Genomic DNA, 24,451 nt, shown 5'->3' with positions numbered 1-24,451 from the left:
ACTCAAACCATACACAAGTAACAAGTAGTAATGGAACCAACAATCAAATACACATGAAAGAAAACCATCAAGCCAAACAAGTTACAATCTCTCCATTTTCCCTTCAACATTTTCACATCAATGATTTCACAACTTTCTCATATTTTCATTTCAATAGTGATTTCGATCACTTTTCCACCCTTATTACCTCGGCCACCCTTATTACCTCGGCCACTCTTATCACCACAACCCACTCCTTATTACTTCGTGTTGCGGCGCGCAACCCGATCCCACCGAACAATCACAATTCACAAACAACACAACAGCAACAACAATAACAATTCACAAAGAACAACAACAACAATTCTCAAAGAATTTCTATAGCCATCAATACTATTTCCATCATATTCAACAACTCATATGCATTTTATGTCACCGCGATAATTGCCAATACAAGCCATATATGTTATTACCACAGTTGTTCCAACTGCATCATTTACGATTTCCTTCCATCATTTGTTTCTCAACTCTTACCACATAACACATTCACAATCACACATTTGGTTTATTGCCAATTACGTACACCATTATATCGGGAGACTTAACCACGAACAATCAAATCATACCAATCACAAGAATTCCACAAATAATCCACGTAGATATCACATACCAAATATTCGTACACCAAACAAAATGACTTTACAAAGGTCAAAGTTAGCCATACATACCTCGTTCGAGCTTTCCTTAAGTTACTACGACGTTTCAAAAATTCTAGCAATCCCAATCTACTTGAGACATAACAAAATTAACACAAATTAGGAAGGTATTCATGGTTTCATCTCATTTGAGCATTTTATCAAACACTAGTTGAGCATCTTGATTTTAAATTCCTTTTACAAGATTTTCTTCTTTCCCCAACCCAATCTTTACTTATTTATATTCATCAACCTTCCCACAAACCTAATTTATACATGCATGTATACATAATACTATTACCCCAAGAATCATGCCCCAATAACCCACCTCACAATCTCTACAATACCAACACAACCTAGGTTAGGCACCTATGACTTCCAATCCCCATCCCATGAGTTACAATACTTAATCCATACTCATATTTCCATAATAACTCCATATATGTAAGTCTAAGGTGTAGGATTACCTCTTGTAGACCAAATCTTTAAAGACAAATTTGGGGTGTTCTTGAGATTTTGAAGAAACCCTATGAAACCCAATCAAAATCATGTTGTAACTAGTGATTGAGAAGTGAAAACACACTTAAAAACTCACCTTAGGTGTGCAATTGGATGCGTTGGTCGAGTTGGGGGTGTAGAGGAAGCCCTAAGCTTGAGAAATGACTCAAATTCTCTTATTTCCAATCTTTAGGATATTTAAAAACCTTCCAGGCGCGCGAGCTCGCGCTATGTTCGCGCGCGGGAGGCAGAATACTCAGCACAATGCGCGACTTCGCGCTAATGTTCGTGCTAGTGACACCTGCCCAGTAAAATGGTCATAACTTTCTGTATACACCTCCAAATGATGAACGGTCTATTACGTTGGAAACTAGACTCAAAAGGTTTTAATTTGATAGGTCATGCATCACACAACCCCTTATATAACTGGAGATATGATCATTCAAAGTGAGGTCTTGTGCGCTCTCATTTACAGATTTCGTCTAATATGAAACTTTTCTAACTTGGCTTAGACTTAGGCCTCTCCTTAGACCCCAATTCACCTCTAATATGAATTATATGCTTATTAACATATCCAATTGATACTCATTATATCATTAATCCTCATTTGCACACAAAATGAAATAATTAGCTTACATTGGCACGATGAAATCTCAAATTACTTGGAAATATTTTCCGGGGCCTTACATTCTCTCCCCCTTAGGATCATTCGTCCTCGAATGAGGATCAAGGTTCACTCATTAGTCATCCTTATGTAACTTCTGCTTTTTCACATTATGAAATATATCAACAGCCCTGAATTTGGCTAACTCCTTAAATTTACGAAAATTTCGGCAGAGTTCCCTTTGTAACTAGGCCTATCCACCTGTCAGATAATCACCCAACCATCCTAAAAACTCATCCATAGCTCGACAAAGCACCATAATGTATATATCAATGACAAGAACCTCAGCATTACAAACACTACTCTATCACGATGATACCTGGGCATGGACTACACATTTTCAAATCATATCACCTAGAAGGTACCTTTCAAATCAAAACCAACTGCTATGCAATCAAGAGAAAATATTTTATTCCCACAACACTCCCGGCCCTCAATGGCCTCTCATATCTACAGACTTCGCCATAACACATTCACGGGAGTAATTTCGACCCCTAAACTTACTTAACAAGGATAACAAGTAGATATTTCGCATAAGCTAACCATCCACTAACTTCACCTTCAATAATTTCCACCGGAATGATACACAATGATCTCCACCTACCTTCTTAGACATAGACATATGAATCCACAAGATATATGGCGGACAACTATGGGAACACTTCATACTCCTAGTGCGGCCTAATGTGGAATACACTTATGCAATATTTATTATCAACTCACATAACATCTTCAGGGGAAAATATTGAGAATAGCCTGCTCACCCTCCAAACTCTAAATCTCTAGGCGAACACTCACACTAAACCCATGATGACCTTCAACAATTACTCTAAGATGTGCTATTATAAACTGACCATAAAAATACCTATCAAATATATATGTGATCACACTGCGAAGCTTCCTATTTGACTTGTCTGATCTTACAATACCCAATGGACCTAATACAATGAGGAACAATAGAGTTCAAGATTAGGCTGGAGCTATTCAGGAATCCATTAATGCGTTGAGTAGAGTATATTTTTTTTTTTGAGGTTATATGCTAAGGGACACGAAAGTTACGACTAATAATGCTGACATGGTTAATTACTGTGACGACGTCAATTATTACACAAATGAGGCATAGAGGTAAGTAATACATTGGCAATAGGAATCATTAAGGAGGAATATTTAAGTACATGACTCAGTCGTTTCCTAGGGTGAAGGGAAAATCAATTCATGCTCTGGTACCTTGAATGCGATATGGGATTCAAAATACATGAATGGAATTACACTCCTGAGGTTAGCTGACACAAGGAATCTATGCCGTAAGCCCATGAGGATGAAAATGAAGTTGAACACTTATGAGATTATTATATTTCAAACAGCTTAACCCATCCTGATAGTTGATCCTATATGATAGAACTAAAGATACGGCAACTTGTCTTCCAAATCAACATGCTCATGATATGTGCAAAAATCTGAGGGCATATAATCTCACCCCCCTTTCACGAGTAAAACCACATAGCTCGGACATCTAAATGTTGGGATGAAATCATGTACTAGTTATATGCATTCTAATGGTAAACATGATGCCCCGGGGTGAAAGACAAATGACACTCTTATTCACCCAAGGAGGTGTAATACCAAGGGTAGCAAAACCCCCCTCTCATGACAATGATATAGTCAATTATTCTAGAGGCCGAGTGAGAAGAAAGCCACGTAACCCATCCAATCCGACCCATTTAAGACTTTGGAAAAAGGTATACACTTTGGTTTGAAATTATGGCAATTAAATCTCGAACCTTAAGGAAAATCATTACTTACTTTTTTTTTTGAAATCCAAGAGACAAGCCCTCGTAGTCCTAGAAAATCGTCAACAATGGCAATAAAGTACTTAAAACCATTACGAGTTGGTATGAAACAAGGACTCAAAGTGCCCACATGGATAAGTTCGAATGAATGGGACGTCTTAATGCATTTATCGAGGAGAAGTAACCTAGGTTATCTAGTCTCATGGATAAGCAGAGCAGGTAAATGGTTGTTAGAAGAACACCTACAAAGAATACCAACAATAATTACTTATTCCAACTAAAGGAATATGTCCCCTTCCTTAATGCTACCAGACTTCCTCTTTGATGCCATGAAATATAAATGAATTTTACAATGAGAGTTAACAGATGAAATAGATATTAGTGTAGCAAATGTATAGCTCTGGAATTCTAAAATCCAATTATGTTTAGCAAAACTACTTCATAATGAAGCACTACAACACACTTCCACACAATCAGCTATTGCAAACCACTTTGGGAGATGTTATAAGACTTAACAGAGAGAAACGCTTTGACATATGAATGTGTTACTAGGTGTATTTCTCCTTTGTCAACCCAAAACCTAAAGGCGGGAGTTAGACTGATAAGCAGATCGTTGGACTAGCACAAGTGTAGATAATCCATTATCGGAAAGAGATCATTCAATTTCAGTAATTGCGGCATGCTATCAACCCTTGATGAACTTGAAGTGATATGAGATCCCAATGAGATAGTATAGAATAATCATGGAGGGTTTGTAGATGTTCATAATGAGTTCTTCAGGGATTTTAACTTGAGAACTACCCAGATGCTAATGAAATATAGAAGAATATGAGAAATAGGCGTTGTGCTATAATAACCCCAAAGGTGTGCTTGGTCTTGACGGAGAGCCTAGTAAGGGTCCTTACGAGACAGAAAGTGTTACAATGACTCATAGAAGGATATGTTCTCTCATGGTTATCGAACAAGTGTGGGGAAACTGGCACAATGAATTCACTAACTAAAGAACACAATGAACACATGTTATGGAGGTGTAAGGAGAAGGTAAACATTTGTTATGAGATGGACATGCTTCTGCTATATTAACTCCCAACTGCAATATACGACCATGCCATGAGCAACCACAATACTAGGACAAAGTGAGCTACTTACTGTGGCACGTCCCAAGTGGACACGAAAGTTATGGCGATACATGATCTTCCTATGACGTGGATATGAGGATCTCAAATTTCAGAGAGACTTTATGCACACGGTGACCATTTCGATTGACATGCACTCACGTGAGGTGTTAAGGTATGCTCTTATGTTACTAGGCAGTGAGAAGCTTTCATGATGATATTCGCAAGAGAGTAGATTGATTGTTCAAACCATATAAGCCATATACACAACTGAGTAAAAGAGTGACTCGAGCAGGATAGCAACACTGGGATGCTTTGCATGGAACTTGACACCACATAGGTAAACTTTACGACGGTTCAAGTATAGGCACAAACGAGTAGATTTTGTCCATTTAAATAAAAGATTCTGTAAGAAATTCATCGGATATAGTCCCTTGGTGAGAATTTAGGAAAAGCAAGTGGGAAGTATCAATCTTAGAGTTATAACTCAATTCAAGGGAATAATTATAGAACTTAATTCCACAAGAATGTAAATAAGAGAATTCATAATAGAGTGGATTCACGAATAGTGCATCTCGTTCAAAGAGTCGATACACGCAATGTTTTGTTATTCAACACCTTGTTAAGACCATGTTTATGAGAACTCTTCAATATGGATGTACATATACAATGAGTAGAAATTTTCATTTGACTCCCTTAATGACGTTAGGTTGATAGGGCAATAGCTTAATCGATACCCATCGACTCCACATCCCTAACGTACGTAGGTAACATATTGATATACTATATGATCTGATGGTGAAGAGACATCAATAGGTACAAGGACACTCCCCTCTTAGCGATATGTTTTACCAATCCATCCACAACTCAATACATTCTCCTACAAGTCTTTGGGCAATCCACTTGGACTTAATGGTGGGATCAATCCCTCATTTCATGCTTCTAATTCGCAAATTATGGTATCAAGGTTACCAATCTTGAGAATAAGACTTAGAGAGGAATTCAGCTCCCTAACTTGAGCTTTATCGCACGATTGGAGTATCAAAGAAGGGTGAAATTCCTAAATGTCCGAATAGCCTCCAACTTATAGATGTGGTCGACAACACACCGATAAGAAGCACTCTACTAGACACGGCTCCGAGACATCCTAGGACAATTTAAAACCTTAGGCTCTGATACCAAGTTTGTCACGCCCCAAAATCCGAGGAGCGCGACCGGCGCTCAACCGAGTAAACCCGACTGAGCAAGCCTGATAGGTTTCATTCTACCCAAACAACTTCATGATTAAATAGGAGATGGACTCCTTTAATCAGATTTAGTAAGTATTTCATTAACAACTTCCATTAGCAACTTAAATCATAATTATCAAAATATTACAAGTTTCATAAATCCTTGCCAAACGTCAATATTTCTATTTAAATTCCAACACCAGACACTACCCACAACCTGTCTACGGAGCCTCTAAATACAACTGAAGAATAATACGAAAATGCCGACAACAAGGCTCCGGCTGTACCTTACACAAATACCAAAATAAGACTCCGGGAAGAAAAGCGGCATGAGCCACGCAGGGCCCCGAGAGGAAAGGGGCTCACCAATACAGCTGACGAAAAGTGGAGGAGGTGCTACTGCCGGTGGACTGGAGTACCTGATATAGATCCACCTACAATTATAACACAAATGTAGCACCCCTGGCAAAAGGCACGTCAGCACATTTGAATTGTACTTGTATGTATGAACCAAATTGCCCTAAGTAAACTCAAACCATACACAAGTAACAAGTAGTAATGGAACCAATAATCAAATACACATGAAAGAAAACCATCAAGCCAAACAAGTTACAATCCCTCCATTTCCCCTTCAACATTTTCACATCAATGATTTCACAACTTTCTCATATTTTCATTTCAATAGTGATTTCGATCACTTTTTCACCCTTATTACCTCGGCCACCCTTATCACCACAACCCACACCTTATTACTTTGTGTTGCGGCACGCAACCTGATCCCACCAAACAATCACAATTCACAAACAACATAACAGCAACAACAACAACAATTCACAAAGAACAACAACAACAATTCTCAAAGAATTTCTATAGCCATCAATACTATTTCCATCATATTCAACAACTCATATGCATTTTATGTCACCGCGATAATTGCCAATACAAGCCATATATGTTATTACCACAGTTGTTCCAACTGCATCATTTACGATTTCCTTCCATCATTTGTTTCTCAACTCTTACCACATAACACATTCACAATCACACATTTGGTTTATTGCCAATTACGTACACCATTATATCGGGAGACTTAACCACGAACAATCAAATCATACCAATCACAAGAATTCCACAAATAATCCACGTAGATATCACATACCAAATATTCGTACACCAAACAAAGTGACTTTACAAAGGTCAAAGTTAGCCATACATACCTTTTCGAGCTTTCCTTAAGTTACTACGACGTTTCGAAAATTTTAGCAATCCCAATCTACTTGAGACATAACAAAATTAACACAAATTAGGAAGGTATTCATGGTTTCATCTCATTTGAGCATTTTATCAAACATTAGTTGAGCATCTTGATTTTAAATTCCTTTTACAAGATTTTCTTCTTTCCGCAACCCAATCTTTACTTATTTATATTCATCAACCTTCCCACAAACCTAATTTATACATGCATGTATACATAATACTATTACCCCAAGAATCATGCACCAATAACCCACCTCACAATCTCTACAATACCAACATAACCTAGGTTAGGCACCTATGACTTCCAATCCCCATCCCATGAGTTACAATACTTAATCCATACTCATATTTCCATAATAACTCCATATATGTAAGTCTAAGGTGTAGGATTACCTCTTGTAGACCAAATCTTGAAAGACAAATTTGGGGTGTTCTTGAGATTTTGAAGAAACCCTATGAAACCCAATCAAAATCATGTTGTAACTAGTGATTGAGAAGTGAAATCACCATGAAAACACACTTAAAAACTCACCTTAGGTGTGCAATTGGATGCCTTGGTCGAGTTGGGGGTGTAGAGGAAGCCCTAAGCTTGAGAAATGACTCAAATTCTCTTATTTCCGGTCTTTAGGATATTTAAAAACCTTCCAGGTGCGCGAGCTCGCGCTATGTTCGCACGCGGGAGGCAGAATACTCATCACAATGCGCGACTTCGCGCTAATGTTCGCGCTAGTGACACCTGCCCAGTAAAATGGTCATAACTTTCTGTATACACCTCCAAATGATGAACGGTTTGTTGAGTTGGAAAGTATACTCAAAGGGATTTAATTTGATAGGTCATGAAGCATACAACTCCTTATATATCTGGAGATATGATCGTTCAAAATGAGGTCTTGTGCGCTCTCATTTACAGATTTTGTCTAATATAAAACTTTTCTAACTTGGCTTAGACTTAGGCCTCTCCTTAGACCCCAATTCACCTCTAATATGAATTATATGCTTATTAACATATCCAATTGATACCCATTATATCCTGAATCCTCATTTGCATACAAAATAAAATAATTAGCCTACCTTGGCACGACGAAATCTCAAATTACTTGGAAAAATTTTTCGGGGCCTTACACTGGGTTACTCATACTAAACTTCTGTACTTCTTGTGCAGATTCGCACATTGGTACCAGTGATGTCCTAAGAGGTGCTTAGTGGATACTACATAGATGACTCGAGGTAGAGACGCATCATGTTCGCAGGCATTAGAGTCATCTTTCCACTTCCGATGTACTGTTTTCACTTTCCAAACATTATTTTATTTCGTTCACGACAATGTATTTAGAAAACTCTAAAATCTCATATACTTGTGACTCTACGTCTTGAGATGGTTGAATGATAGTGTGGACCGTACACTTATCATGTATACTTTTATGTTTCTATTAGACTATATGTGATGACCCAAAAGGTCATCTCGTGTCTTAGAACCCATTCAGGGTTCTAAGGCATTTAAAACCTCATCTTACTTCTCCTCAATTTACGTGCACAGTCCGAGTGCATTTCCGAAAAGCCTTTATGTAAAAATTTGAGAAAATAATATTTTTGCCTTTAAAAGTGATTTTCGTTGACTTCAGTCAATATTTTGAGTAAACGGACCTGGACTCATATTTTGACTGTCCCCGAGGGTCCATAGTAAAATATGGGACATGAGCGTATGCCCGGAATCAAATTCTGAGGTCCCTACCCCGAGAAATGGATTTTTGATGAAAATTGTTAAACTGAAATTATAATGCTTTTGAGAAAATGGTTAATAGTTGGTATCGGGTCTGTATTTTAGTTTTGGAGCCCAGTACAGGTCCGTTATAATATTTATACCCTATCTGTGAAATTTGGTGAGAAACGGGACTGATTTGACGTGATTCGGACTTTAGGTTGAGAAAATAGAAGTTTTGAAACTTTCTTGAAAATTTCAGGCAATTTGATGTTTTTTTTTTGGCAATCCGCTAGGCAAGCGCCTAGGGCTAGTTTTTTATTATTAAAAGAAAAACAAAATTACAACAAATAGGAAAAGTATAAATAAGGGGGACAATAGCACCGGTATTGTTACCCATATGCCTTGGCTATATAATCACTCCTCTGCGCCTCACATTGCCTTATGATGGCAGCCTCATGTAGAGGATTCATGGTGTAGCTGCCGGCAAAGTCTCACGAGGGCATATAATCTCTTAGCCGTGTGGATATTTTCCAAAGGCATAGGACCAAGGCAACACTAACCGTGCTAAATCTTACCTTACCAATCCTATTGAGGCAAAGAGAAAGCCTCATCTTCTAGCTAGCATGTAAAAAGTAGGAACTTGAAAGTACCAAGTACTCTATGATCTCCATAGAGTTTATAACACACTCTATGACTCTATTACAAGTGATGATGCTTTGAAAATGATAAACTAAGACAATGTAGAAATTATAATCTTGACCCCCTTTATCAAACTTGGGAGTTCTTCAATTTGAACTTCCTTAAATTCCTCTTTAACTGTCTTCAAATAATCTTCAAAGTTCTTCATTTGTTGTCGTATCTACTGGACTTCTTAGATTTGGGGGGGGAACCCCTTTTTTCTTTGCAGCTCTTATTGGGAGTTGCCTGCTTGTTATTTCTTGAGTCACCTTCTTTTTTTCAGTTTTGTTAGTAGCGAAATCTCCAGTTGTAGCCGCCTCTTCCAGACAAAATTCAATCAAGTCATCCTCTTTTGCTTTTTCGGTGATGGCAACGCGTAAGTTGGCCTCAAGTTTTTGATTATCTTCATCTTGTATAACCATCCACAATGGTTCATGCCTCTTCAGTGTCTTTGCACTACATGGTTCATGTCTGTTTGTCACTGAAAATTTCAGGTTCAGTCCGGTCATTTTTGAGTATGATGAGTATGCACTTTTGTGTGGTTTTGGATTGCCCAAAGCATCCAATAATGCACGGTCATGGTCTGAGATCAAAGCCCTGTTTGAAATGTCACCTGATTGTTTAAAACTCTCCAAGTTTGCTGCTGCGTTTTTCTGAAATCGTTGCTGCTCAGAAGGAAGAAACATTTCAGCCTCATCTGCCCAGCTGCTCTTGGATATTGCAGTAGACAGCATTGAAGGAGTGGGTGCATTTGGAGATGCATTTTGCGTTGAACTGGCTGATCGCGCGACAGAAGACTTCGAGTTTTGCTGTTCTTTTACATTGCCTGTGGATTTTGGCTGCCTATTTGATGTTGCATCTCTATCAAAAAGCTGCTTTCCCATCCCAACATCAATCGATACATGTTCATTGTTCAAAACTCCAAAAGAGTTAGCCATTGTATTGTTCTTCAAACCATTATCCTTATTTTTATGCCCTGGATATGTATCAGCTTTACACAATTGTGCATTTGCTGCTGGTTTTTTCAAATTGTCAACATCAGTAGCAACAGTAGGTTTCAAAATCTCAATAGTAGGTTGTTCAACTCCAGTTAAATGTTTAGAATAATTAGCCTCTATATTTGATGCTCTAAGAATTGTAGTAGTTGGACACTCCTCATCCATTACACTCACCTGATCTTGCCCCTTATCAGTCACTACAATTTCACGGAATGCTGCGTTACCAGCTGATTCACCATCTGTAGCAGAATGTCGATCATCAACCGTAGCTGAACGAGTATATAGATCCAGTTGTGTAGTCAATGCCCCAGTTGGTGTCCCAGGTTTTGTCTGCTCAACTCCAGTTTGTACCATTGATTCATCTCGATCAGCAGTAGAAAGTTTAGCAACAGATGCAGCAGTAGCAATTTCAGATTGATCACCACTTGCCTTCAACGTAGTATCTACTGGTTTTTCTCCTGCTTTGCCCAGCCCCTAACACTGTTACTGCTGATTTATCAGCTGGTTTACTAGCATCTCAATCACTAGATTCCTCAGCCTTGTTTCCATGCAATTTATTAACACCTCGAACACACAAATTCTTCTCAGCATTAGCCAGTTTAAAATTTTGTCCAAGATGTCGAAAAACTGCACTACCCAAAACAGCAACATTTTCCAATTTTTGTGACTGAGGTTGGTGCAAATTCTCTTTATCAATAAGAGTAAAAACATTAGCATTTGGATTTAGCTGTTTTGTCATTTTTGAAATTCCAATTGTATGAACAGTCTGATTTGATATTGGATTGCTAGCACTTGCAGTTGTAACTACATTCTCATTTGGCTCCATATTAACTCTGTTTTTTGCAGCAGAGGTTTCTCCTATCCCCATCAGATTATTTCCCACATTACCATCACTTTGTTCCATTTCTAGAACTGGCAATCTGTTTAAAGTTTGAACCTAGTTTGGCTGCTCATTTTCAATCTCCACCAATGCCAAGTTATTTGTCATCTAATTCTGCTTGGTTACGGCAGTCAAAGAAATAGTCTCATTTCCAGTTTTTGTTTGAACAAAATTCTCATTATTGACAGGATTCACACGATTATCCTTCACCTTTTTCCATTGTCCTCCTAAATTTCCAGTATGCTTTTGACCTTTGAAGATCGCAGGAGTTCCTTTAGCAGCAGCATTACCTTTCGTATTATTCTGAGTGTGTGAAGTGTCGTCATCCAGTTCTTGAATTTGAGTCACATTGTCATTATCTTGCAGCTGATTTGCATCTCTTATTGCATTCAACAATTGCCTTGCATCACCCTGAAGCTGATCAGCAGAATTCTCATCCAAATCAGTTCAACTTTTTTGCTTTGTATTTTCCTTTGCATTTTTATTTCTTCCTTTCATCGAGCGGCATGAATTTTCATCATGCCCTTGGTGCTTACAACATGTACAATACATTGGAAGATGATCATACATAACCTTTTGATGGAAATCAGTAGATTTACCAGAAAGTTTGTCGACGACGGAAATCTTGACTTTTTTGGGATGCAGATCCAGCAAAACTTTAACCCTCGTAACTCTTGGCCTTGTTCGATCTTTTGTCGCCTTGTCAATAGCTAGAGGTTTTCCAACTGCAGATGCAATTGACATCAAAGATTTCTTTGCAAAATAATTGGGTGGAAGATCTGGGAATGAGATCCACACCACTGCCTTCGAAGTTTCAATTCTTGGATCGAATTCAATCGTCCAAGGAAAAGTTCTGAAGAAGAACTCATCTCCTTTTGAGTTAATGTGTCCAGTAGATCTGGAAACAAAGTTTACATAATCTTCATAAAGATCGAATCGTACTAGTAAATGTCTAAACTCCAGCTGCCCGATGTTACACGATCCTTTCACATCGAACTGTTTTGGAAAAATTCTTCTGAGGTCGTGAAGTTCTAGTTTTCCATAAGAGAATTTGATGACAACTGCTTGGTGTAAACCTTCCTCTATGACGAACTCTTTTACCTCATCTGTGGTGAATTCGACCACTGGTTTGCCATGTTCGAATCTGAGTGGACATAGCACTGTATTTTGAATTTGTCGCACAGTTTCTTTTGTCACACTTGCTGCGTATGTAAATTTAGGTGGATTGTTGATCCCAGCTGCTTGAAAATTTTGCTCTCCCACAGCCAAGGACTGGGGAGAGATCAATGCAGCCATGGCTGCCTTTTTCTTATTTATTCGCCACTGTTACTTGGGAGGCATAGGAGGGAGCTCCCTAACCTAATTTATGCAATTTGATGCTAAATTTGTAGTTCCAGGTGTTATTTTGGAGATTTGATTGCACAAGTAAGTTTGTATGATATTTTAAGACTTGTGTGCGTATTTGGTTTAGAGTCCCGAGTAGTGATTCTTAGAAGTTCGTAGATTGTGACACCAGATTTTGGGTAGTCGTGTATTAGTATTTAGACTATTATAAATTTTCGCACTTCTTTACTTTGTTTTAGTTTAATTATTATTATTTATTATTTTGGATAGTAGTTAGCATGTTAGATCTTTGTCTGTTGGCTTGCCTAGCATCTCTAAAAGTTAGGCGTCATCACGATCCCGACGATGGAAAATCTGGGTCGTGACACTTTATTATCGTCTTATTGTTAATCGTTAGTTGTATTTTTTTTATATTTTTTATTGTGTGTTGGCTTACCTAGCAAGCAGTTTTAGGCGCTATCACAACTCCATTTGGTTGGAATTTGGGTCATGACACTAGGTAGTGTATCTTTATTGGTTATGGTCAAGACAAATTTGACTATTATTTCTAGGATTTAGTTGAAAAAAAAACTTTGTTAGAACTTTGTTAAGGAGAAATATGAAGATAGCTACCCAATTCTACAGTACAAGGCCAAATTAGTTGTCAAGGAATTTAATAAAAAAAAGTAATTTTGATTCGATATTCTCTCCATTTATGAAAATGTCCTTCATTTTTATAGTTCTAGGCTTAGCTGCAAGTTTAAATTTAGAGGTTGAACAAATGAATACTAAAATTGCTTTTCTCCATGGAGACTTAAATAAAGAAATTTATACGAAGCAACCAGAAGGTTTGAGGTCAAAGGAAAATAGAATTATATTTTAAAATTAAAAAACATTTATATGGTTTGAAACAAGCTCCTCAGTAGTGGTAGTAGTACAAGAAGTTTGATTATTTAATGAGTCAACAAGACTTCAAAAAGACTTTTTCAAACAATTATATTTTTATAAAAAATTCTCAGATAATAACTTTATTATTTTATTACTTTATTGCAACATTCATAAGTTGAAGCAAAAGTTGAACAAGTATTTTGATATAAAAGACTTAGGACCAGCAAAGCGAATTCTTAGCATGTATATTGTCCATGATCGAAAGACCAAGAAGTTGTGGTTATCAGAAGATAAGTACGTACAAATGGTACTTCAAAGTTTCAACATGGATAAAGCTAAGGTTGTCTGTACACCTTTAGCTATGCACTTCAAATTGATCACGAAGTAGTGTCCTTCCAGTGATGATGAGAAGGAAAATACGAAGAAAGTTCCTTATGCTTCAACTGTTGGGAGTTTGATGTATGCAATAATTTGTATAAGAACAAATATTTCTCACCCTATTGGTATTGTTAGACGTGTTCTTTCTAATCTTGGAAGAGAGCATTGGAATGTAATGAAGTGGAAAATGAGATATTTTTATGGTACTTCTAGCATGAGTTTGAGTTTTTGTACCGCGAAGCCTATTCTTTATGGTTACACTAATTCATATATGACAGGTGATATTGATACTCTCAAGTTTGCTGCAAATTACCTGATAACTTTGGCAGGGGGAGTTGTGTCTTGGCAATCAAGATTATAAAATATGTTACTCTATCTACTACAGAAGCTGAGCTTATTGCTGCCATTAAAACTTGTAAAGTGCTGCTCTTGATGAAGAGATTTTTGGAGAAACTTAGATTTACTCAAAAGATTACGTGCTTTATTACGCCAGTCAAAGTGCTATTCATCTTAGCAAGACTTTTACATTTCATAGTAGGTCTAAACATATTGATGTGAGATACTATTGGATTTGAGATGTGTTGGATTTTAAGTTACTTGAACTTATAAAGATTTTCACGGATAATAATGGTTTCGACATATTTATCAAATCTTTGCCAAGAGAAAGTTTGAAGTATGTTGCTTGATCGTTGGGATGGCAGTCTCCTCCATAAAACCGCGAGGGGGAATTATTGGATTTGGCCCTTTTTCCTTCTTATATGGATAAATAAATACCACTTTAGACTAGTTTACCTTTTTATTTGGCCCCACATTAAATAGACATTTTAAGTCTGATTTGGAGGTAAGAGAAGTTTAGATAAAGCAACATTTTCAATATATTACATTAAAAGCACGAAGACCCTTAACTAAATATTATTCATCTGTTTTACCATTTTAAAATAAAGTTTACACTGCACAAAATAGTCTTTAGATCGTTTTTCTAATATTTAGCATTTTAAAATCAATTAAAATATTGCATATTGAAGAATCCTTCCCTATTTAAAATACTACATAAAAAAATTCTAATATTTAGGACTTTAATTTAATTATCCTTCCTTATTTAAAATATAAAATTCCTTTTACTTGATAGAAATTCTTTCCAAACTTTGAACTATGTAACATAAATGTAAAACTTGCCATGTAGTTAAAGTGTAGAGTTTACATGGAACTTTACATCATCAATGTGGTGGTAAAGCTAGAGCACCTTTTAATGAGATATATATTGAAGTCCAGATTCAAGTTACATTCAATTAGATAATATAATTGATTTGTTATTCGAATGTGTATTTAAATGATTAGTTCTTAGGAAAAACAATAGCACATCGATCCAAACTAGAATATATTGAACTTTTTGGTAAGACTATTTATTCATACAATATCTACTTACAAATTGAAACAATATAAAAAGGGGATAAAATCGGATTTCTAAGCATATAAACCAACACAAAACCGAATGAGTTGGATTTGAAACAAAGCACCACAAAAGATATTTAGTTTCAAAATTATTTTGCATCACAATGCCTTGTTAGTTAAAGAATACCAAATTAACTCAAAAGACATTAAGAAAAAAACTGATGCAAACACATCCTATCATATTCGATCGAAGCGGTTCCTTATTATTTTATTGAAGCTTTTAGCTATATTTTATGCATCAAAATATAACGACCCGACTGATCATTTTGAGCATTTACATTCTGTTCAGCTATTTGAAGTCTTGAGTAATTTTGTATGATGTATTATAACTTTTGTGAATCATCGGTTTTGGTTTTCAGGTGATTCAGAAGTGCTTTGGAAGAATGATTCTCAACTAGGAAGCTTTAAGTTGGAAGAGTTGACCAAGGTTGATTTTTGAGTATTTGACATTAGATCAGAGTTTTGATGATTCCGTTAGGTCTAGATGGTAATTTTGGCCTAGGTAGTATGCCCGAATTTGCATTTGGGTGTTTCTAGAAGATTTTGGCACTAATTGGCGAAAGTTAGAAATTTGAAAGTTTGGAATGTTCATAAGTTGACCGGGAGTTGACTTTGATGATATCGGGTTAGGATTGTAGTTCCGAATATTGGAATAGATTTGTTATGTCATTTGGGACTTGTGTACAAAATTTGAGGTCATTCCGGATTGATTTGATATGGTTCGACATCAGTTTTGGAAGTTGAAAGTTCATTAAGTTTGATTTGAGGTGTGATTCGTTGTTTCGATGTTGTTATGTATGATTTGGGGTCTCAAGTAGGTCTATGTCATGTTTCAGGACTTGTTTGTTTATTCGGACAGGGTGTCGAGGGGCTCAGGTGAGTTTCGAACGGGATTTTGATCATTTTGGAACTGTTTGGTTAAGGCTGGTTTGTGGCAAGATCTGGTGAGATCGCACATGCCTTGTTTAGGCACAGGTGAAAAAAGTGGATGCAGGTGTGAAAATGGGCTGATTTTGCACTGCAGATGCGTGTTTTGGGGCGCACCTGCGAAGGCGCAGAAGCAGATCGATTGGCGCAAAAGTGGGACTTGGCGCAAGAGCGGAACAAGACTTGCACTTGCGATGTGGCAGAAGCGAAAAATATTTTCGTAGGTGTGAGAGGTCGGCTGCTAAGTGGAGTCTGCAAAAGCATAACTCGTGTCACAGAAGCGACACCGCAGAAACGGCTCATTTATCGCAGATTTGAAAAAGTCTGGGCAGAATAGTATTAATTCGAGGGTTGGTTTATTTTGCCATATTTTGAGTTGGGAAGCTCGAATTTTCACCGATTTTGGAGACGATTTGTCAAACCCCAAAATTGGGGAGGCCTGGCTGGAACTCGGTGTCGTACTGGCCTGAGCGAACCACTTTGTAACTCTTTTTTTGGTAACTCTCATGGGCCAACATGACCACAACTCGTAATGTATAACTATAAGTCGGCAAATGCTGTATCAATGAACCATCGTTCTTAAAACATAAATACATATGGGTCGTCAAGGCCTCTGACATACTGTACAAAATGAACCTCTATCTATAAAGCCTCTAAGATTATTTGACATCAAATGGGACAGGGCCCCTGCCTAAGAATAAATCTGTAGCAGAACTCTGACATGATGACTTATAGACTCGGCTGCACTCCAAATGAAGTGGAGTCTTATCGACCATTCGTTGAATGCTAGCCTCATCTACTATGAGGGATCGTCAAACTGATTACATATACCTGCAGGCATGAATGCAGGATCCATAACAAAAGGTCGTCAGGACGAATAATGTATCGAGTATGTAAGGTACAACCGAAACATAACAACAAGTCAATGTTAATTAAAGAAATATAAGAATAAACCTGAATCTCTGTATATGCATACTTATTATACTTATATATATATATATATATATATATATATATATATATATATAATGCTTCTCTTTGAGACTATCCATATCGTGTATGACTGCCCAACTGATTAGTGGTAATTGCTCAACCGGCCGTAGCGCGGCGGTAAATGCATGACTGCCCCGACTGGCCGTAGCTCGGTGGTAAATATGTAACTGCCCAACCGGTCGTATCTCGGTGGTAAATGCATGACTGCCCAACCGGCCGTAGCACGGTGGTAAATGAAGATACATGTCTACCCAACCGGCCGTAGCACGGTGGTAAATGAATATGCATGTATCACTATATTATGAACATTAACATCTCTATCATATAACTCAATAGGGACTTAGGAACATACTTAGACATGCTTGAATATCATTTTACATGAATTATTAACATAGACATCCCTAACTGCTAAGAGTAGAAATATTTAAGAAATAGTATTACGTTTACGTATCGTTACTTGGATCATGCCAAACGAAAGAAGGATTAGCCCTAACATACCTGAGCCGGTTCTCTTGACAATCTCCCTAACACACGACAATCGCGATAAAACATGTGACAGCAAGATCAAAGTGGGGAACAATCCGTATGATATTCTTGAGAAATATTGCACCGTACTCCCTTAAAATCGAACTTCACGTTGCTAAGTAGTCTTGTATGAATTTTGTTGTAGCAAATCATATTACTATCATACAATCTTGAAGGAATTGATGAAGCTTTCCATTATATTGAAGAGATACAAAGTGAATTAGAATGGTTTCTAAATCTTTGGGTGTGGGCCCCACTTAAGAGATGACTTAGCCACAAAGATCTTCTAATTGTGCCACCTAGTTATATGAGCTAAGAGCCACTTGTATCCTAATTGACTTGCTTCCACATTGGGGCTTACTTAAGCTTATCCAAAGCTTATAATTAATTAGCTAATCTCCCACCAAAAATCATTAATTACCCAATTATCCACATAATTAAGAATGATCTCAAATTACTTAAAATACTTCTTACTTTTAACATACTTTATACACCTTACTATCATGGTCATGTGGTACCTTGTATGTCACTAGTCTATAAATACCAGGTATTATAGCTTGAACCGTATTTTATCCCAAATTGTCAAACTCCGATGAAACTCATTTTCTTCGATTCTCTTACCCTCTTACCTTCACGAATTTACTTATCACTTGTTATAAATAGCATTATAATTATAACCTCACAATAATCTTGTCCTTGAACTGAAATTACGAATATTGCTATACCTTATTTTATAGACCCAGTTATCAATCCGTATGATTTTACTGCATCTAGGTAGGTCATATTATATCATAACTCTTACTTCGATTTACCATTGCTGAGGTCTACTATCAAACTCCATGTTACTCTTGTTTCTTATCCTATATGTATAAATTTAAGTCATTTAATGCTTCCTCGTTAATATTCATCTTAAGAATGACGGCCTAATCTTATCTAATACTTTATAACTTTTATCCATCCATTGTTGATTCACCTCAATATTGATCTACAATCTACCACTGATAACTTGAAACCTCTTGCGTGATACATTGTCATTAGGACTCACGTCTCATTAGGGAATATCTAAAATAATTAGACTGATACACATGGGGGCGATACCATGCTTCCATAACCGCATCTGTTAGCTCTCATAGGGCATAACTGAGATGGGTGTGGCTGATTGTACATACATCTGTTATTGTTGAAGGTAACTCAAAATGCTTATCTCTCTTCCTAAATGGTAAATAATGATAATCTTCACTAGCTGGGTACCTCGTACCCTTCTTCACCTTGCTTCTTTTATTTGTTGAAACTTGTATCTACCTTCTGATTTTCTCATTGTTTTTCACCATATGGGTGGATAGATATTCTTGCCGTAAGGCTCCTTATCAAGAAGCTTACACATCTTAATACACACATGTTCTACTAAAGACTTCACATTAACCCATCATAAGCATGATGCAAAATCGAGTTCCTCTGACTCAACTCTTCCACAGCTATATCTCTTACCAACCGTCTTTTTGGATGTAGGTATCGTTGTATTACGAATATAATAGAATATAGGAATTTGAATTTCTATGACTGAGCTCTACCACACGATCTAGAGTAAGATGAAAGAGTGATAGTCCTAAATTCCCTGTAGCTTTCTGCTTATAAGTGTGGTGCATAACACACGCATAAACAAGAATCTACTAGACACGGCTGGCAGACTCCCTAGGACAGAACTGCTTTGCTACCACTTTATTATGCCCCAAAGCTAGGGAGGCGTGGCTGGAACCCGGTGTCGTACTGGCCTGAGCGAACTACTCTATAACTCTTTATTTTTTTGTAACTATCATGGGCCAATATGGCCACAACTCGTAATGTATAACTATAAGTGGGAAAACCCTCTATCAACGAACCATCATTCTTAAAATATAAATACATATGGGACGTCAAGGCCTCTGATATATTGTACAAAATGAACCACAGTCTACAAAGCCTCTAAGATTATTCGACATCAAATAGGACAGGGCCCCTGCCTAACAATAAATCTGTAGCAGAACTCTGACACAATGACTTATAGACTCGGCTGCACTCCGAATAAAGTGGAGTCTTACCGATCCTTCGCTGAAAGTTAACCTCATCTACTATGAGGGATCATCAAACTGATTATATATACCTGCAGACATGAATACAGCATCCACAACAAAAGGACGTCAGTACGAATAATGTACATGTAAGGCCCCGTGAAAATTTTTGCTCAAAAACCCAAGATCTCTTAGTGCCAAGTTAGGAACATGTATTAGAAACTCGTAATATTCTTCGCGGCGAGCTTGGTCACCGCGGTTTGGACCCTTTTGATTGATTTGTGCATTAAAAAGTTAAGGAATAATATTTTTCAGAAGAGCACATTTCTGCGGTCGCATAATAGCTATGCGGACCGCATAGTCGCCATAGAGTGAGGCAGTTTGATGGTTAATTTTGAGGTCAACTATGCGGCCAATTATGTGATCGTATAATCAATATGCGGGTCTTATAGTCATCGCATAATCTTCTTGGAACTTTGCGAGGGGCATATCTCTGGTGCATTATGCGACCGTAGAACAGGTATGCGGATCGCATTCCTATGGCATACCCGGGCAGTTTATTCATGTTTTGGGGGCCATTTTGTGGTCCCTTTTGCGGGCCGCATATGAATTATGCTATCGCATATTTGTGTCGGGGAATTTCTAATTTTCTGACCCGACCCCATGTCGATATATTATATGCTACCCTTCATTCTTGGCCTACTTTCTAATGTATTTAGAGAGAAAAGGAGGGTCCTAGAGGGAGAAGGGGTTCTTCATCAACGTTTCTCCTATGATCTTACTTAAACCCTTGAAGATTTGTCAAAAAAGGCACCGAGGTCTTTTTCCTAAGAGGTACGGTTCAATAACCCAAGCTCTTAATTACTATATATAACTAGGATAGACCATTAGAAGGGTAATCCATTAGGATAGGAGTGGATATCTTGCATGCATTAGTTCTTAAAGTATTTGGTGAGGTTTTGAGCTAAGGATGGGATGAGGGATGGTAAGATCTTTCACAAAATGGTTTCAAAAGCATAATGCACACTTAGTGTTTGAAATTATGCTCAAATGAGCTAGAACTATGATCACCTCTCTAATTTGGGGTTCGATTTGTCATGTTCCTAAGAAAGATTGATGATTCTAAGAGTCTCAGAGTATAGTATGACTTAAGGAAAGCTCAATCGAGGTATGAAGGCTAAACTTTCTCTCTCGGAAGTGAATTCCATACTGTTTTTGTAAGTTTAAGTGTGGTTTGTCTACTAAGATGGTATATCCTTGAGTCGCGTTTTAAATGAAGGTTAGTATATTAATTGGGTGAGAAGAGTTCGATCTGTTTAATGCTCCTAGTTGCTCTTATGTGTACTAAAAGCTTTGATTGAGTGTGTCTATTTGTTGATAAACTGTAAAGATGTTTGGAAATGAATCGAATGAGAAAATGTGAAACAAATTATAAAATAAGTCTTGACCCAACCGTTATGAACTAATTTCAAAAATAGAATGGCCTAAAGTTCTTGTATCTGAACTATGCCCATAAGTGGCTATTTTAGATAATGCTTTGCCTTATAAATACAATCAACGTAATGCGAGTCCTTACACATTCCGATGTTGAAATTGTACAACTGTCATGATGGGAAAGGAATTATTCAAGAATAATTGAGGTGATTACTTACTTATAACTTCAATGTGTATTTCAATTGTTGGTTGGCATGTCCTTCTTTGGGAAGAATCCTTTGTGTTTGAAGTTTCTATTACTAATGAACTCGAGAATACATGATTTCCGAAATATTTGGAACATTGATATTGGTTGGTGATCCTTGGAAATAAAGAAAATGAAAATATGGAATACCAAATGCGGCCTTCGTGCCATGAAAAAAATGAATCTTGTGAAAGGCCCATAGGACCAAAGGAATATTGACATTAAAAGAAATTGAGAATATTAATAAAGAATGATAAATATGGAAGACATTGATGTGAGTATAGTTGTATTTATACTATGTTTGTATAATTGTATTTATACTACAACTCTGTGCAATATCAAATCAAATCAAAAATATTTTTGGGAGTATCATTAGCAAAACCGAGGAAGGGTGGGTTATAAGGCTCACACCTGAAAATACACATGCCGGTGTAGGGGTGGATCGTGGTTATTTCCCTTATTTGGGATGAACTTGGTAACATTTATAAATTAGTAACGACAACCCACACAGCATATGTGGGAAGGCCGTTTAGCCGATCGGTCCGTGATCGGATGCCATGCCACACACATGGTGGTACTGTTCTGGGAATCAAAAACTAGAAATTCAAAAACTAAAAATTGTGATTATGGTGCATGTCTACAAGGGGACGACTTAGCCGATAGGATCGTGATCGGACTCCGTGCTAACAAAGACGGTGGTATAACTCATATCGGTGCTAATGATCTCCCAACCAAAAATTATATATTATTTTCGTAAACTAGAAGACTTACATGTTGCAAATTGGAAGGTTGTATATTGTTGACTTTGACTTACTGTTTCATGGTTTCTTTGATTGTATGGTTATTCTATTCTGAAAGAGGACTTTTAGCCTTACATACTAGTGTTATTCGACGGCGCTAACGTCTCTTTTGTCGGGGGCGCTGTATCGTTTAATGATACAGGTGGTTTCACAACGGGCGACATCGGCTAGTGATAGCAGTATTCTCTTCCCAGCAGACTTGGTGAGCCCCACTCCATCCCGGGGTCATGTCATGTATCTTTTGTTCATTTTCTCATCACGTTTTGAGGTATAGCTAGAGCCTTGTTGTCGGCATTTTCTTATTACTCTTCTATTGTATTTAGAGGCTCTATAGACTGTTTGTGGGTGAGGGTTGATATTGTGAGTCAAGACTAGAAATGTTAGTATTTGATAAGCATGCTTTTCATTAAATATGTAAACGTAATATTTTGAAAACTATGAATGAAGTCATTAACGGAAATGAAATGAAAGTTACTAATGGAAGAATGCTTAGTGTTTTGATTAAATGGGATAACATTCCCTCTTTATTCATGAACCAATTTAGGTAGAATGAAATCTAACAGGCTTGCTCAGTCGGGTTTACTCGGTTGAGCGCCGGTCGCGTTCCACGATTTTTGGGGCATGACAAACTTGGTATCAAAGCCTAAGGTTTTAAAGTGTCCTAGGATGTCTCAAAGCCGTGTCTAGTAGAGTCCTTCTTATCGGTGTGTTGTCGACCATAACAAGGTAAGTTGGAGGCTATTTGGATATTTAGGAAATTCCACCCTTCTTTGATATTCCGGATCGTGCTATAGAGCTGAAGGTAGAGATCTAATTGCCTTGTTATGTCCTATTTTCCAGATGAGTAATCCACGAGTCCGAAGCAGCGAGGAAGGAATAACCCCGCCATTGAATTTGGGGGAAACTGCGTATGAGTTCGTAGGGAGGATGTGTCAAGCCGTGGAAGGATTGGAAGAACTTATTGCTAAGGGAAGTGTCCTTGTCCCTGCCAATGTCACCGCAACACCAGAGCGTGTGGTGAGAGCATCTAAGAAATGAAAGAGGGATGTTGGTGCTAATGAGCCGGATTGTTCAGTTTGCAAAAAGCGTCACTTGGGGAGATGTTGGATGACTCTCGAGATATGTTACGGTTGTGGAAAGAGGGGTCACAAGATGAATAAATGCACTAGGTTGGGTACACCAGGTTTGCCTGGTATGTGGGAAGGAACATTTAACGATATGTTTTGAGTATGCCCAGTAACGTGTTTGGGGTGGTAGATCAGGGCAATTACAAGGGCCCGCGTAGCAAACCAATACTGGAATTGGTACTCCCACATTAAAAGGTTGGAGAAAAGATAAGGGGAAAGTTTATAGTGTATGCAAAAATGGTGAGTATCAGGTCGGTGGGGCGAGTCAGTTTAGTGGACCTCGTCCCCGTTGTGTGAAATGTGGGAGATGTCATCTTGGAGTATGTCACTATGGTACCAATGTATGTTACAAGTGTGGTATGTCAGGTCACCTCCAAAGAATTGTCATTCATCTCGCCAGATCATGGGCAGGGGTGTGGCACAGCCAGCTAGTTCTACAGCTACTTCATCTATAGCGCCTTCAGGATGTGAGCTATCGGGGGTGGTATTTAGAATTCGGGAGGGCCCAACAAGTTCTATGCTATGAGGGGGCATCAAGGGTCGAAAGCTTTTTTAGGTATGGTTACATGTAGGTTGACTTTTCAATCTTGTGATGAGTATGCCCTTATTGACTCTAGCTCCGCTTTGTCATATGTCAATCCTTATATTGTTATAGGATTTGGGATTGAGTCAGGACAAACTTATGGTCCATTTTGTGTATCTACTCTTTGAGCGAGATGTATTATTCGTGAATCCTCTTTATTATAATTGTCTTACTTGCAACCTCTTGAGGAATTGAGTCGTATGATGATTTCCAGAATTGAGTCAGAATCCGAGGGTAACTATTT

The sequence above is a fragment of the Nicotiana sylvestris genome, chromosome 10 (assembly GCF_000393655.2).
Source record: "Nicotiana sylvestris chromosome 10, ASM39365v2, whole genome shotgun sequence".
Taxonomy (NCBI): Eukaryota; Viridiplantae; Streptophyta; class Magnoliopsida; order Solanales; family Solanaceae; genus Nicotiana; species Nicotiana sylvestris.
Note: the sequence above shows the minus strand (reverse complement) of the source record.